Here is a 13,768-nt window from a genome sequence, read left to right as displayed (position 1 = left end):
GAGTCACACTGATGTGAGTGAAGAATTGCCTCTGATCTAGCTTCTCTGGGAGAGATGATTTTCCCAAGAAAAGTTTCCAGGTAACTGAAGAGAATTTCTTTAAAAAAAAACAAAAAACTTTACGGACTTCCCTGGTGGTGCAGTGGTTAAGAATTCTCCTGCCAATGCAGGGGACATGGGTTCGAGCCCTGGTCCAGGAAGATCCCACATGCCGCGGAGCAGCTAAGCCCATGCGCCACAACTACTGAGCCTGCACTCTAGATCCTGTGAGCCACAACTACTGAGCCTGTGTGCCACAACTACTGAAGCCCACTTGCCTAGAACCCATGCTCCGCAACAAGAGACGCTACCTCAATGAGAAGCCCGTGCACCGCAACGAAGACCCAACACAGCCAAATATAAACAAAATATATAAATTTATTTTAAAAAAAGAACTTTTAGAAAGGACTTTTGTCGAAATTCTTTAACAATGTATATTATACGCTTCCTTGCCTTATCAGCAAGGGTGTAGACCATAACAGGCCGTGTTCTTCATGATTGAGGGTAATCATTGTCTGCACCGGCTCTACTGTAGTGATCCCTGAGGGCTCCTGAGCTGTCGGTCACTGAACCAGTTCACTGGGGGAAGCTGCAGATTGGCTGCATGATGGTTGCCTCTGAGGATTTGTAGTTTTATTCTAGACCATGAATGGAATTTTCATTAGAATCTTAAAATAAAGGCAGTATCTGAGAATACTCAAATCCTGCTACAGGGGAATAATAACTATTTACCAAGTCAACTAAGTTAGCATTTCAACAGGTCAACGAGATTGGTTTGACCAGCGATACCTTCTCATTAGAAAGTTGATCCTGGAACTCAGAGTTTCTGTCACCTGACACTTTTCACTGTTTGTCTCTTCATATACATGTAGCAGGGCCTTAAAAATCACCTTTGTGTTTGAATAATGTCTAGTTATTGTAATACAACTCAGTCCAGGACAACTCAACTCTAAAAACTAGAACTTCACTGCTTTTCACCATACTCACTGAATGATCATTTGTCTCTTTTAAACCGTCTTCAAACTATTCAGTCTCCTTCGGAATTCTACCTTCTGATGGATGAAGCTTCCATTTCCCTAGGGATTTTACCCTAGCTTCCTGAATTCACAGTCAGTAACCCCGGTGGTTGAGTTAGTCTCTGCCGATTCTGGGATCCAGTCTGCACTGAACACAGTCAGCCTGTGGTCAGCCTGACCTTAATTGTCTAAACACTTTAATAACAAAGAGAATGGATATTTATTTCCATCTGCAGTTTTGGGTGGGAAAAGACTGGTTTTGTGGCTGAATGCCACTAGGAAAACTTTCTTCCCCAGGAAAAAAATGAACCTGAATTCATGGTGTTTCCAGCAATTCTATTTTGAAATAATCTTTTGATCCTATGGGATCAAAAATAATACCAATACTTTTGACTTATTTCAAACTATTTCTTTTCTAGTAGTTAATCCTTTTGGCAATTTTTAACTGTATAATATTTCTTCTACTGGTAGGTTGTGATGATCTGTTTTGCATTGTTTTCTGCTTCTTGTCTATTTGCTGAAGTCCCTGGATGAGAGGGAGAATATTCTTCGTGATTTTAATTGATTTTATTTGTTTGCTACAGCTTTATCAAATCAAAGGGCCTTAATCTAAGGGTGTGGTAGGCTGAATAAGGGCCCTTAAAGACATTGACCCCAGTCCTTGGAATCTGTAAATGTTACCTTACATGGAAAAAGGGTCTTATTAGATGTGACTAAGTTAAGGGGCTTGAGATATGGAGGTTACCCTGGATTATCTGGGAGCACCTTAAATGCAATGATAAGTGTCTTTACAAGAGAGAGGCAGAGGGAGATTTGACACAGGTACAAGAAGGTAATGTGACCACAGCAACTGAGATTGGATGATGTGGCCATAAAGCAAGGATGGAGCCACCAGGAAGGAAGAGGCAAGTAACAGACTCTCCCCTGGAGTCTCCAGAGGGAGCATGGCCCTGTTGACCCCTTGGATTTAGCCCAGTGATATTGATTGCAGACTTCTGGCTTTCACAACTAAGAAAGAAGACATTCTGGTTGTTGTTTTTTTGCGGTACGTGGGCCTCTCACTGTTGTGGCCTCTCCCGTTGCGGAGCACAGGCTCCGGACGTGCAGGCTCAGCGGCCATGGCTCACGGGCCCAGCCGCTCCACGGCATGTGGGATCTTCCCGGACCGGGGCACAAACCCGCGTCCCCTGCATCGGCAGGCGGACTCTCAACCACTGCGCCACCAGGGAAGCCCTCATTGTACTTTTGATTTGCATTTCTCTGATCATTAGCAATGTTGAGCATCTTTTCATGTGCCGTTTGGCCATCTGAACACTGTATTTCTTTTTTTGTGTGTGTGTGGTACGCGGGCCTCTCACTGCTGTGGCCTCTCCCGTTGTGGAGCACAGGCTCCGGACGCGCAGGCTCAGCTGCCATGGCTCACGGGCCCAGCCGCTCCGCGGCATGTGGGATCCTCCCGGACTGGGGCACGAACCCGCGTCCCCTGCATCGGCAGGCGGACTCTCAACCACTGCGCCACCAGGGAAGCCCTGAACACTGTATTTCTTAATGTTACGTTTAAGATCTTTTTATTTTTATATACTTGGTCTGGGCAGTTTCCTTCATGTCATGGTTTTGATGGTTTCCTCTACGTGGATGACTTCCAATTCCATCCTTTCCTCTGACCTCCCTTCTGAGTCCTCATCCTGCAGAACAGCTCCATTGTGGGGAGGGGGGGGCGGTCCTGCTAGCCCCTGAATCTCCTGCCCACACACCTACAGTATTTATTTCATTGCTTCTTTCTCTGAATGACATGATTGTCCTTCCAGTTTCTCAGGTACATGACATTATTCCATGTCTGATCAGTCTCCATGTTTGCTCTTTCTTTTCTCTCCCGTGATCACTGTCTAGTTAAGTCCCTGTTACCTCTTTCTAAACATTATTTATTGGTTTCATTATTTCAGTCTCTCTCTCCTTCAATCTGTTATATATACTACTGCTTGGCTAATCTAACCTACAAAGTTCATTCATTGATTCATTTATTACTACATACAATAACTACTTAAAGCCTGTAAAATGTGTCATATTTTTTATTCTAAGTCATCCGTTGCTCTGTACTGCTAACAGAATCAAGATCACGCTACTTATCGTGGCTTGGGAGTCCTCTGCCATCTGCCCCCCAGCCTCTCTTTCTGGTCTCATCCTTTGCTACTCCCACGTTCAAATCTTTGCTCCTTGAGTTAGTGTCTGGGAGCATATAAGCATAAAGCCCTAGAGTCTGCCTTGATTGAATCTCAGCTCTGCCAATTTCTGGTTGTGTGACCTTGGGCAATTCACATAATTTCTAAACCTTGTTTGCTTAACCCATGGAGTTATTTGAAGATTTAGAAAAATAATAAGCCATGTAATAGTATCTAATGCCTGGTGTATAGTAAGAGCACAAGAAATGTTAGATGTCATTATCCAGCCAAATCATAGTTTGCTGTACATTCTCATGTTATTTCTTCATCCTGGAATGCCTGCCTCTGTCTCTCTACATGTCTAAATCCTGGTCACCTTTAAGGCCCAGGTCAGAGATGGTATGGCCTCCTGTGCAGCCGTTTCTGATCCCTACAGGTAGAAATACTCTCTCTTCTTGCACCCTTAATAGAGACATTAACATTTTATAATTTGCAAGATTGTATTTATATCCCAGTCTCATCTAGCGTACAGTGCAGTAAGCTCTTTGATTCCTGGGATCTTAATCATGTCTTTGTTTCCCGTGTCAGCCAAGGTGCCTTGTATAAAATAGATGCTCGATAACTATCTGTTGAACGAATAAACATTCATCTGAGTGGCTGTTTCCTTATAGTTCTCTATTTTGATTCATTCAAGAAAACATGAAGAAGTATCAGTCATTAGATTTGAGAAGTGTGATATATTTTTCCGTAAATTTTCCCCCTTACCCCTATGCTATAGGTATAACCCAGATGTCTTTTGAGAAACTTACATATCTGTTGATTTATTCAAAATGTATACCACACCTTCTTTTAAAAGGATTTGAAACAGCATGGAAATTAAACCTAATGTAAAATAGGACAGTTATGGCTAAAAAGAGAACAGAGACCATCTCAAAGAAACAGGGAGCAGATGTTACCAGGCACCTGGGATGAGTTAATTACTATACTTGGTAACAGGGTTTGGCTTTGAGTTTCTTGGCAGCTAAAGCTGAAAGGAAACACATTGGGTTATTCATTCAGCAAACATTTGTTGAATATCTTTGATAAACGGGGCACTGTGCTAACAGTGGAGATACTAAAGTGAATAAGCCTGGGTCCCTGGCTTTAGCACATCACTTAGACATGAGTTAAGTGATTGGAGGTGGATACAGGGGGCAATAGACTCAGGGAAAGGGCACCGGTGATGTTTGTAAGGGGTAGAGTCGGACAGTTCGCTGAAGCAGAGAGGCTTTCACCAGACCACTCCTTGGGGGAAGTACCTTCTTGGTATAAGGCACAGCATACAGAGAGACTGTGAGGCCTCAAAGGACATGTTTGCCGAGTGAAGCAGAGGGTGCAGGAGTGGCAGAAGGTGAGGTGGGAGAAATTGGTAGAAGGCAGAATATGCTGGATTTCATGCGACATGAAGGAGTTTGGATGTTATTCTCTTGGCCAGTGTTTTCCAATGTGACTGCATGTAAGAATCACTGGGGGGCTTCCCTGGTGGCTCAGTGGTTGAGAGTCCGCCTGCCGATGCAGGGGACGCGGGTTCGTGTCCCGGTCCGGGAGGATCCCACATGCCGCGGAGCGGGTGGGCGCGTGAGCCATGGCCGCTGAGCCTGCGCGTCTGGAGCCTGTGCTCCGCAAGGGGAGGGGCCACAACAGTGAGAGGCCCGCGTACCGCAAAAAAAAAAAAAAAAAAAAAAACACTCACTGGGGAGCTTTGAGAATATATATAGACTTACTGAATCAGATTCTCCAGACGTGAAGCTGGAGCATCTGTATGCAGTGCTCCCTGGCTGAGTTTCATACCACCAGCCTTGACACTGGTCACTGGACCAGGTTGGTGAATCACCATGGTGCAGGGGAGGGAGACACCCCCGAAAGAGTTTAATCAGGGGAGTATCTGAGAGATGTGGATTTTCAAAAACTAACCGGGGTGCAGAAAAGGGAGGGTGAACGAGGGTGGCTGTGAGCTTGGAAGAAAGGAGCAGATGTGAGTTTATTTTCCTCACTAGTATGAGGGCTTAGCACAATGCCTGGCATACAGTGGTGCTCAAAAAGTACTTGTTAAACATGAAAGCTGATTTCATTTACAGTGGTTGTGAGGTTTCTGGGCTACAGGATGGGCTGAATGTGGACACTTGAGCCGGAATGAGATGTGGCAGAAAGGTCTATGGAGGCAAACAGTCCCAGGTGCAGATTTCCGCTTCATCCCTGGGCAAGTTGTTTTAAATCCCCCAGAGCTTCAGTTTCCTCACCTAAGTGATGGGAATACTAACTCCTAACCCACAGGACTTCTGTGCGGGTTAAATGAGGTCACATCTGAAGCATGGGGCAGTGGAGAACTAATTCTCTTTCTCCTTCTCACTACATTCCTTAAAAATAGTCAGGGATGCTTTCACTATCTTATTAATTCTGTTCTGGTTATCTGCTGCTGTATAATAAATCACACCAAAATTAGAAGTAGAAAACAACAGCCATTTTATTCCACCCATAGAGTCTGTGGGTCAGGAATTCAAACAGGGCAGAGTAACAATGGCTTTGTCTCTGCCCTACAGTGTCTGGGGCTCGGCTGGAAAGACAGGACTGCCTGGGAGTGGCTGGGAGCTAGAACTCTCTAGAAACTCTTCACTCACATGTCTGGTATCCGGGCAGGGATGACTTGAAGGCTGGGTTCAGACAGGACTGTCACCTGGAGAACCTGTTTATGGCCCCTACCTGTGGCTTGGGCTTCCTCATAGCATCGAGGCTTCGAATCATGGAGACCTCTTACAAGGTGGGATAGGGCTTCAAGAGTAAGGGTACCTACAAATAAGGCAGATGCTACATGGTCTTTTATAATCTAGCCTCCCAAGTCATCTGGCATCACTTTTGTCACACTCTATTAGTTGAAGCAGCCTGCCCATATTCAAAGTGACAACACGTAGGAATTACCTCACTACCGAAGAAATACCAAAGAATCTGCCACCATATTTTATTTTTTTTAATATTATTTATTTATTTATTTTGACTGCACCAGATCTTAGTTGCGGAACGTGGGATCTTCTTTGCAGCATGTGGGATCTTTAGTTGCGGCCTGCGGACTTCCTAGTTGCGGCATTTGGACTCTTAGTTGTGGCATGCATGTAGGATCTAGTTCCCTGACCAGGGATCAAACCTGGGCCCCCTGCATTGGGAACACGGAGTCTTACCCACTGGACCACCAGGGAAGTCCCTGCCACCGTATTTTAAAAGCACTGTCCATGTATCTGAGCTTTTTTGTTTTTAGTGCACCTAATTTTTAGTGCTTAGTAATGGTCCTCGTGAAAAAGAAGATATGATTCTTTCTTGTCTGTGTTCTCTGTTGTTCCAGTGTCATCTGCTCCAAGTAGTTGGCCTAGCTCACCCTTGTTTTTCTACTTCTCTTATGTATATTTAATGCAAACCCAATCTTTATGTTGTATCAGGCACTGTTTACAAACCTTCACTCCTTCTGGGATTCTTTATGAAGAAAATGTAAAACATATTTTAAAAAGAACAGACTGGCCAAAGTACATGAATGGAACCCTTTCTGGGATTGACCAGGAACCATGGCAGGAAGACTCCTGATTTATTTGCCCTCAGTTTCTCCAAGTGCTGGAGAGAGTTAGAGACATTGAGATAAAATGGGAAGATCATTGTGCCTGCTTAGAGCTCATCACAGAAAAGTGATGCATAGTTAATGACCTTTTGTGACAACCTTATTTTTACAATCTAGTGGGGCCATATGTGCCCTGCGGTGACAGATGGTCCCAATCTGCTGTTGCCAGATAATGGCTTGTTTAGAGGCTTGGGGTGACAGTGTGACAAGTCTGGGCTGGACCAGCTGTTTCCCCTGCAACTAAAGCATGGTCTGGCTGAATGAGTGCAGACAACAGACTTTAAAAGACGTGCTTCTACTGCATGGAAGTATCCATAATTTCTCTGGCAGGAGAACCGACTAACGTATTTCTTCAAACGCATGTACACCATTCTTCTTCTTTTTCTCCCTAAAAGAACTGGTCTAGGGGTCAAGGAGCCTGGGTTTTAATCTCATCTCATTGCTAACTAGCTGTGTAACCATGGATACATCACATAAATCCTCTGAGCTCCTATTTCCTAAAATGGATCTGAATTAAGTCATCTTTGAGATCTAAAATTTTGCTCTTTGAATCTTTGAATCCAAATTGTGGGCCATAGTGATTAATATTCATCAACTTACCAAGTGTTAGGCCCTCTGCTAAGCCCAAACTAAGATTACTTTTTTTAAACAACAACAATGGCCCTAGGTGGCCATTATCACTATTAGTCATCATTTTAAAGATGGGGAAACTCAGTAACAGACAGACAAGTAACTTGCCTACAGTCAAATGGCTGGGACAAGGTAAAGCTGGACCTGGCCCATGTGCTTTATCCTCATGCTATACAGCACATCTGTGTGAGTTGAAAAATAGGCAAGGCAAGAACCAAGATGGAAACAAATCAACACACTGATTTTGTGGCATCTCTGTTTCCTCTCCTTGCAAGTTATTGTCTGTGTTCCTATATTTGTGATAACTTGGGATAAGTGCCCTAATCCATTCCAGAGCCCCACCATGTGGGTACTTGCCTCCCCTCTGGTACCAGACAAGTCCTGAAGAGCCAGGCTGCTGGGGTTCCCATGTTGTGTGTTTGGAAGCGCCCCATTCATGTGCAGCACTGGGGGCGCTTCGGTATGGGGTTGCACTAAGTATGAGAAGATGGCCTTTTCCTGGAAGAAAAGCAAAGATTCCACAGTATGCTGTCAGTATACCTCTGTGTGCTTAAGTCACACGTACAGGTTTGTCATCTCTTAAGCCCACTTTATTTTAGTTCTCATTTCTGAAACGTCTCATTCTATTAGCCTTGTGTTTCCCGGTCATATGAATTTTGAGACAGTGATCCCTTTCTGTGAAGAATGACCTCATTCTCCTCATAGAAAAATTCCTTTGGCCTTTGAGCAAATGAGAATTATATTGAAACCCAAGCCGTTTCTCTGATTATGGTAAGCTTCTCCACTCAGCAGCTCTGCAGTGTTTTGCTGTTGAAGGTTGTTATATTTTTTCTCTAGGCTCAGGTTTATTTTAAGAATATAATATGGTGCTTCCCTGGTGGCGCAGTGGTTGAGAGTCCACCTGCCGATGCAGGGGACACGGGTTCGTGTCCCGGTCCGGGAAGATCCCACATGCTGTGGAGCGGCTGGGCCCGTGAGCCATGGCCGCTGAGCCTGCACGTCCGGAGCCTGTGCTCCGCAACGCGAGAGGCCACAACAGCGAGAGGCCCGCGTACCGCAAAAAAAAAAAAAAAAAAAAAAAAAAAGAATATAATATGAATATCGTTTAAATACGTCCTTCCCCAACAAGTACAGGATAAAAGGCTTGGTCATACTGTGGAAAGAAGACTAGATATTTAGTTGACCCTGAGGTTAGAGAATACACTCTTTACTAAATTTAGGTCAGTTTGACTTTTGACTGGCATTTGAGTCTCAAGAGGCATTTTTTTGAAGAAAGTTTGTGGGTTTTGCCAAATACAGCCACTGATGGGTCCTGGAAGGAAGTAGGTATTACAGCTCCTGTAAGATATTGCCAGACCTTTTGTGTATTAGTTGATCATTTAACTTTGGTCACTTGTCCTCTCATCTGGCATTGTTAGGGTTAGTCCCTCCTCTGCCTGGCATGGGGAGGATAGAAGACTCATTAGAGGCCTGCTAGAGGGTTGGTGGTATTTAATTGGTGGTGAGATCTTTAATACTAAAGTCAGCCCCGGGGCGTGCAGGTAATAACGGAAGGCCATCTGAATTAGAAAAGAGAAAACTGAGTCCACAGGCAAGGCTGGTAGCTCCATTTCATGAGGTTTGAGGGAAGCTAGACTAGAATGAGATATATTAAGTTGACATTTTACATTTAGAAAATGATTTTCTGTAGACACCAGCTAACACAGGTAGCTGTGTAAATTAGCGAAGTATATCACTGCCTGTGTCTCACACCCACAGTTCGTAGCAGACCAGTGATTACATTATAGATCAGTTATATTGACAGATCTGACCAGGTCAGTAAAGTTGCTGTACCATGTGCACTGTCTATGGAATACTCCTTCAGGTTGGTGCTCTCTGCCCTTCCATCATGATGTGAGGGCTTCTTAACCTCAACAGTCCTGACGTTTGGGGTCAGTAAATGCTCTGTTGTGGAGGAGGCTGCCCTATGTGTTATAGAATGTTCGGCAGCGTCCTCAGTCTCCAACCCCTAGGTGTCAGTTGCATCCTCCAATATGACAGCCAAAAATGTCTCCAGATGTTGCCAAATGTCCCCTGGGGGACAAAATTATCCTCCTTCCTAATTGAGAACCACTGCATCAGATTCACACTGACCTATATAGGATTAAAAGTGTCTATGAGTTTGTACGCGCGCATGTGCACACAGGCACACTCATAAACATACACTTCTTTCTTCTTCCAAGGCATGAAACTAATAGCAATCCCTTACACATAGCAAACTTTGCATAAATGGAATGTTATCAATAACTCTTACTTAATAAAATGATGCTACCTCCCCTCCACTTGAAAAGCTGGTTCATCTCCAAGAGTGATATGAAACGAGGAATGAATGATCTATGGTAGATTATAACTGGAGCTGAAGAGAGCTTGGTAGACCAGACCTCCAACGCCTACTGTTGAGTGAGGTAATTCATGGAGTGAAGTCTGAGAAAACAACGTAAACACTTGGTTCCACCAAGGCATTCCTATGGCACTTAGAAGAATTGTTGCTGAATTTTTGGAAAACCTAGGGATAAGTTTCACGGATTGCACCGTTTCATTTTGTTTACCTTTCCTTCAGGTAAAATTGCTGTTTGTTTTGAATTAGTTGGGAAAGTGAGGACAGCAAAAAGAGTCCCCAAGAGAAGCTTCGGGGGTAAGTGAAGGAGAAGGCCTGGCGCAGGTCATCAAAATCATAGAACCCAAAGATGGGAAGACTTTAGAAGCCCAATGGCCTGTGTCCCCCAACTCTACTGCAACAGTTCACATCAGGGTCACCAGGACTACGTATGTATTGATAAACCCATGGCCAGTTATCTGCCCTTCTCTTATACTGAAGCACTTGACGCCGTTGACTGTGTCCTCCTCAGAGCACAGTCTTGTCTAGGGCTCCTTATCATACTCAAAGAAACCTTTCCATTTGTCCCTTTTGCAGGCTCTTCTCTACAAGCCTGTAAATATTGGAGTTTCCCAGAGCTGTTTCTTTTCTTTCTTCTCTCTTGAACTGATTTTACCAGGTCCCAGTGACTCGCGGCATATATACTTCCAACCCAGAATTCTTCCTTAAGTCTGCCTCATATGTTCATTGGTCTTCTTGACATCTCCTCTTGGATGTCTGACAGACACCTCAAATTTAATATGGCCAAAAGCCAGGTGATTTCACCCCCACCCCTGGCCCACACCTCTCAAGTCTTCTCCGTGGTGGTCAATAGCCGCATTGTTTATTCAGGCCCCACATCTAGGAGTCATCTCTCCTTTCCCTCTTTTTCTCACACTCACATCAAATTTGTCAGAATCTCCCATCACTACCACCTCTTAAATATATCCTGAATTGTATCACTTTTCATCAACTCTAAGCTCCAAGCTGTGGTCCAAGCTACCAGTTGATCTTGCTTCTACTTCTGCCCACCCACAGGTGCTTTTCACAGCATCAAGAGTGATCACATGTACATCATACCAAGCTACTTCCTGGTCGAACCCTTCAGTGTCTTCCCGTTATACCAAGAATAACATCGAAACTCTTTCACATTGTCCACAAGTCTTACAAGATCCAGTTCCTGGCTCCCTCTCCTTATCACCCCGCATTCCCTCTCATTCCTGTCTCTCTAGCCGATTTTGGCCTTTTTTTCCCCCACCTCTTGAAAAGACATCAAGCTCATGCCCATCTCCAGATCTGCTATATCCTCTGCCTGACTGTTCTTCTCCTGATCTTCATATTGCTGTCAACCTCTCATCATGCATACAGCAACTAAGGGCCCCTCTTTATCATAATATCCTATTTCTCTTCCTCCTAGTGCCTATCAGTATCATAAAATACCTTGTTTGCTTACATGCTTATTGTCCATCTCTCCCTCACCAGAAGGGAGGCTCCCGGAGAGGCTCTGTCTGTTTTCTTACTGCCTGGCAAATAACAGGTGTTTAATAAATACATATGCATTGCCTGGCCAACATTCCACAACACAGTGAGATACAGCCACATTCTGACTACCGGCTCGGCTGGCTAAAGGGAAGTATCAAAAGGGATGTTGGCTGGTTCAGAAGAAGTTTATTCATAGATGTTGTGGGTGTAGACAGGGAAACAATTTGTCTGAATCTCAGTTGTCCTTTAAGAAAATTTTCCTTTGACACTTGAGGGGAGGAGTCATCGCCTAAATTGGGCTGACATATTGAATAGACTTTTCAAGCAGCTGTGTGTTATGCCCTAAGAGTTCTTTTTTCATTATTTCCGATTAGTGTAACTAAAAGAGTAAATCAGTCCTTATTGGCCTAGATTTCCAGAAGAGACCCTCCCACCACATTTTTAAAACAGAAAACCCCCAAATCCAAAAATGGTTCCATTCCACACTCATCATATTGCCATAGAGAGACAGGAAATTCCCTCTAGGCTCTAGGAAGGCAGATCTTGGGAGGGATTCTTCCAGGTTCTCTCGGCCTCTTCACTCATGCTCATCAGAGTGGGACTTAGTTGATTGATCAGTTTGAGAGGAAGAACTGAGCATGCTAACCTCCTGCATGTCTCTCTTATTCCATCCATCTGTCCACAAAAAGGTGCAGTCTCATCTGCTGTGTGCCACATGGTGAGCTGTCTGCTCTGGCACGGCCTGTGGATATCAAATGATGCCCGTGACTGGGGTGGATAAGGCCGTTTAATGGGGCAGCACATAGGAGTCAAACACACCCTTCAGTCCCACTCTATAGTAAGTGCGTTGTGACCTCTATTGGTCTCTAGTCTGTGTCTGTCTCTCTGTTGGTTCTGAGCTTGTGCAGGGCAGAGTGCTGTCATTTATGGCCCCTCTTAAACTCTAAATAAAAGGACTGATTCAGTCTCAAAAACTCCAGTTTGAAAGGTACCAATAGATTATAAGAAATATTCAAAGTTTTTCTGCATCCTGACAGATGCAGAGTAAGTTCCAATTTCTAGATAATTTTGTACAGTGACAATTGATGTTCCATGAAGGCAGCAGAATGTTGATGAAAATATCATATGTTTCAAAATCAATAAGACATGACACCAGTTCACAGCTTGGCCCTGTACAAATAGCTTTGGATAATTCACTCAACTGCTTAACACTCATTTTCCTCATTTGTAAAGTTAACATGATAGCATCTGCACTTCCCAGGGCTGGTGGGAGACTTAAGTGAGATTGTGTACATACATTGCTTCCACAGTGCCTGGCACTGAGTGGTCGATCTGTAGAACCTAGTTCCCATCTGTCTTCCCATGCTGCATGACTAGAAGTTAGCCAGAGTGTTAAGTCTTGCATAATGTCTGTCCATTATAGTCATTAACATTTGTGTTATTCTTTACACCTATTAAATGTATTCACATATACATTATGATCTTTCTAAATCACTACGTGAACTATGAGATAGATGCATGGGTAGGGGTGATCCTATGTCACAGATGAGAAAAGGTAGCTCAGATGGTCAGTTGATTTGCCCAAGGTCAGTAGAGTCAGATCTCAAACTCAAGCTGGTCTCTAAATCTGATACTCTTCCCACCATGCCTTGCAGCCCTGTGCTATTCTGTTTGAGAAGCATGTTATTTACTGGCTATTCCAACAGATAGGAGAACTGGGAGAGGGCAGTTTGAGTACCTCAAATCTAAGGTAAGTGTTAGAATAATTCTTGGATATGTTTCCTCACATTATTGATGCCCAAAGCTCGACCTCTGTGCACTGGTGCTGAATTGAATCTCAGAGACAGAGTTTTGGGTGAAGTAGAAAAGAATAGCTTTATTGCTTTGCCAGGCAAAGGTGGACACAGTGGGCTTGTGCCCTGAAAACTCTGCATCCCAACCTGGGAGGATTTGGTGAGGAGTTTTATAACAATGGTTCAAGGGTGGGGTTGCTGATAAGGATTAGCGTGTGTGCAGGGCCTGCACTCCTTTAATCTGATCTCAGGCAGTCTCTTGATGAGCTTCTCTGGTTCCTTTAATCTGGCCTCAGGTGGTCTTTTCTGCAATGAAGAATGCTAGCATCTTCCATTTTTTGGGGGGGTTAGTTCTGTAAAGAGCTCGAAGATATTGTTATGTGTATCCCTTGAGGTGGAACCAGGACCCTGCCCCAAGGCTGCACTATTGTTTCTTGACTGCTCCTCCCTTGTCTCTGCATCCCCTCCCTTCCCTGATTAGCAACTGTTTGAAAGGCTTCTGTGCCCAGGAGCCCCACAGGGTCCTGCTCGGCTTCATTATTCCAGTATTCCTTCACTGTTCGGTCCTTTTCCAATGATGCTTCATTTTTTTAAATGTTGATCTTTTCCATCCA

The sequence above is a fragment of the Pseudorca crassidens genome, chromosome 11 (genome assembly GCF_039906515.1).
Source record: "Pseudorca crassidens isolate mPseCra1 chromosome 11, mPseCra1.hap1, whole genome shotgun sequence".
NCBI classification, from domain to species: domain Eukaryota; kingdom Metazoa; phylum Chordata; class Mammalia; order Artiodactyla; family Delphinidae; genus Pseudorca; species Pseudorca crassidens.
This window is presented reverse-complemented; position numbering follows the sequence as displayed.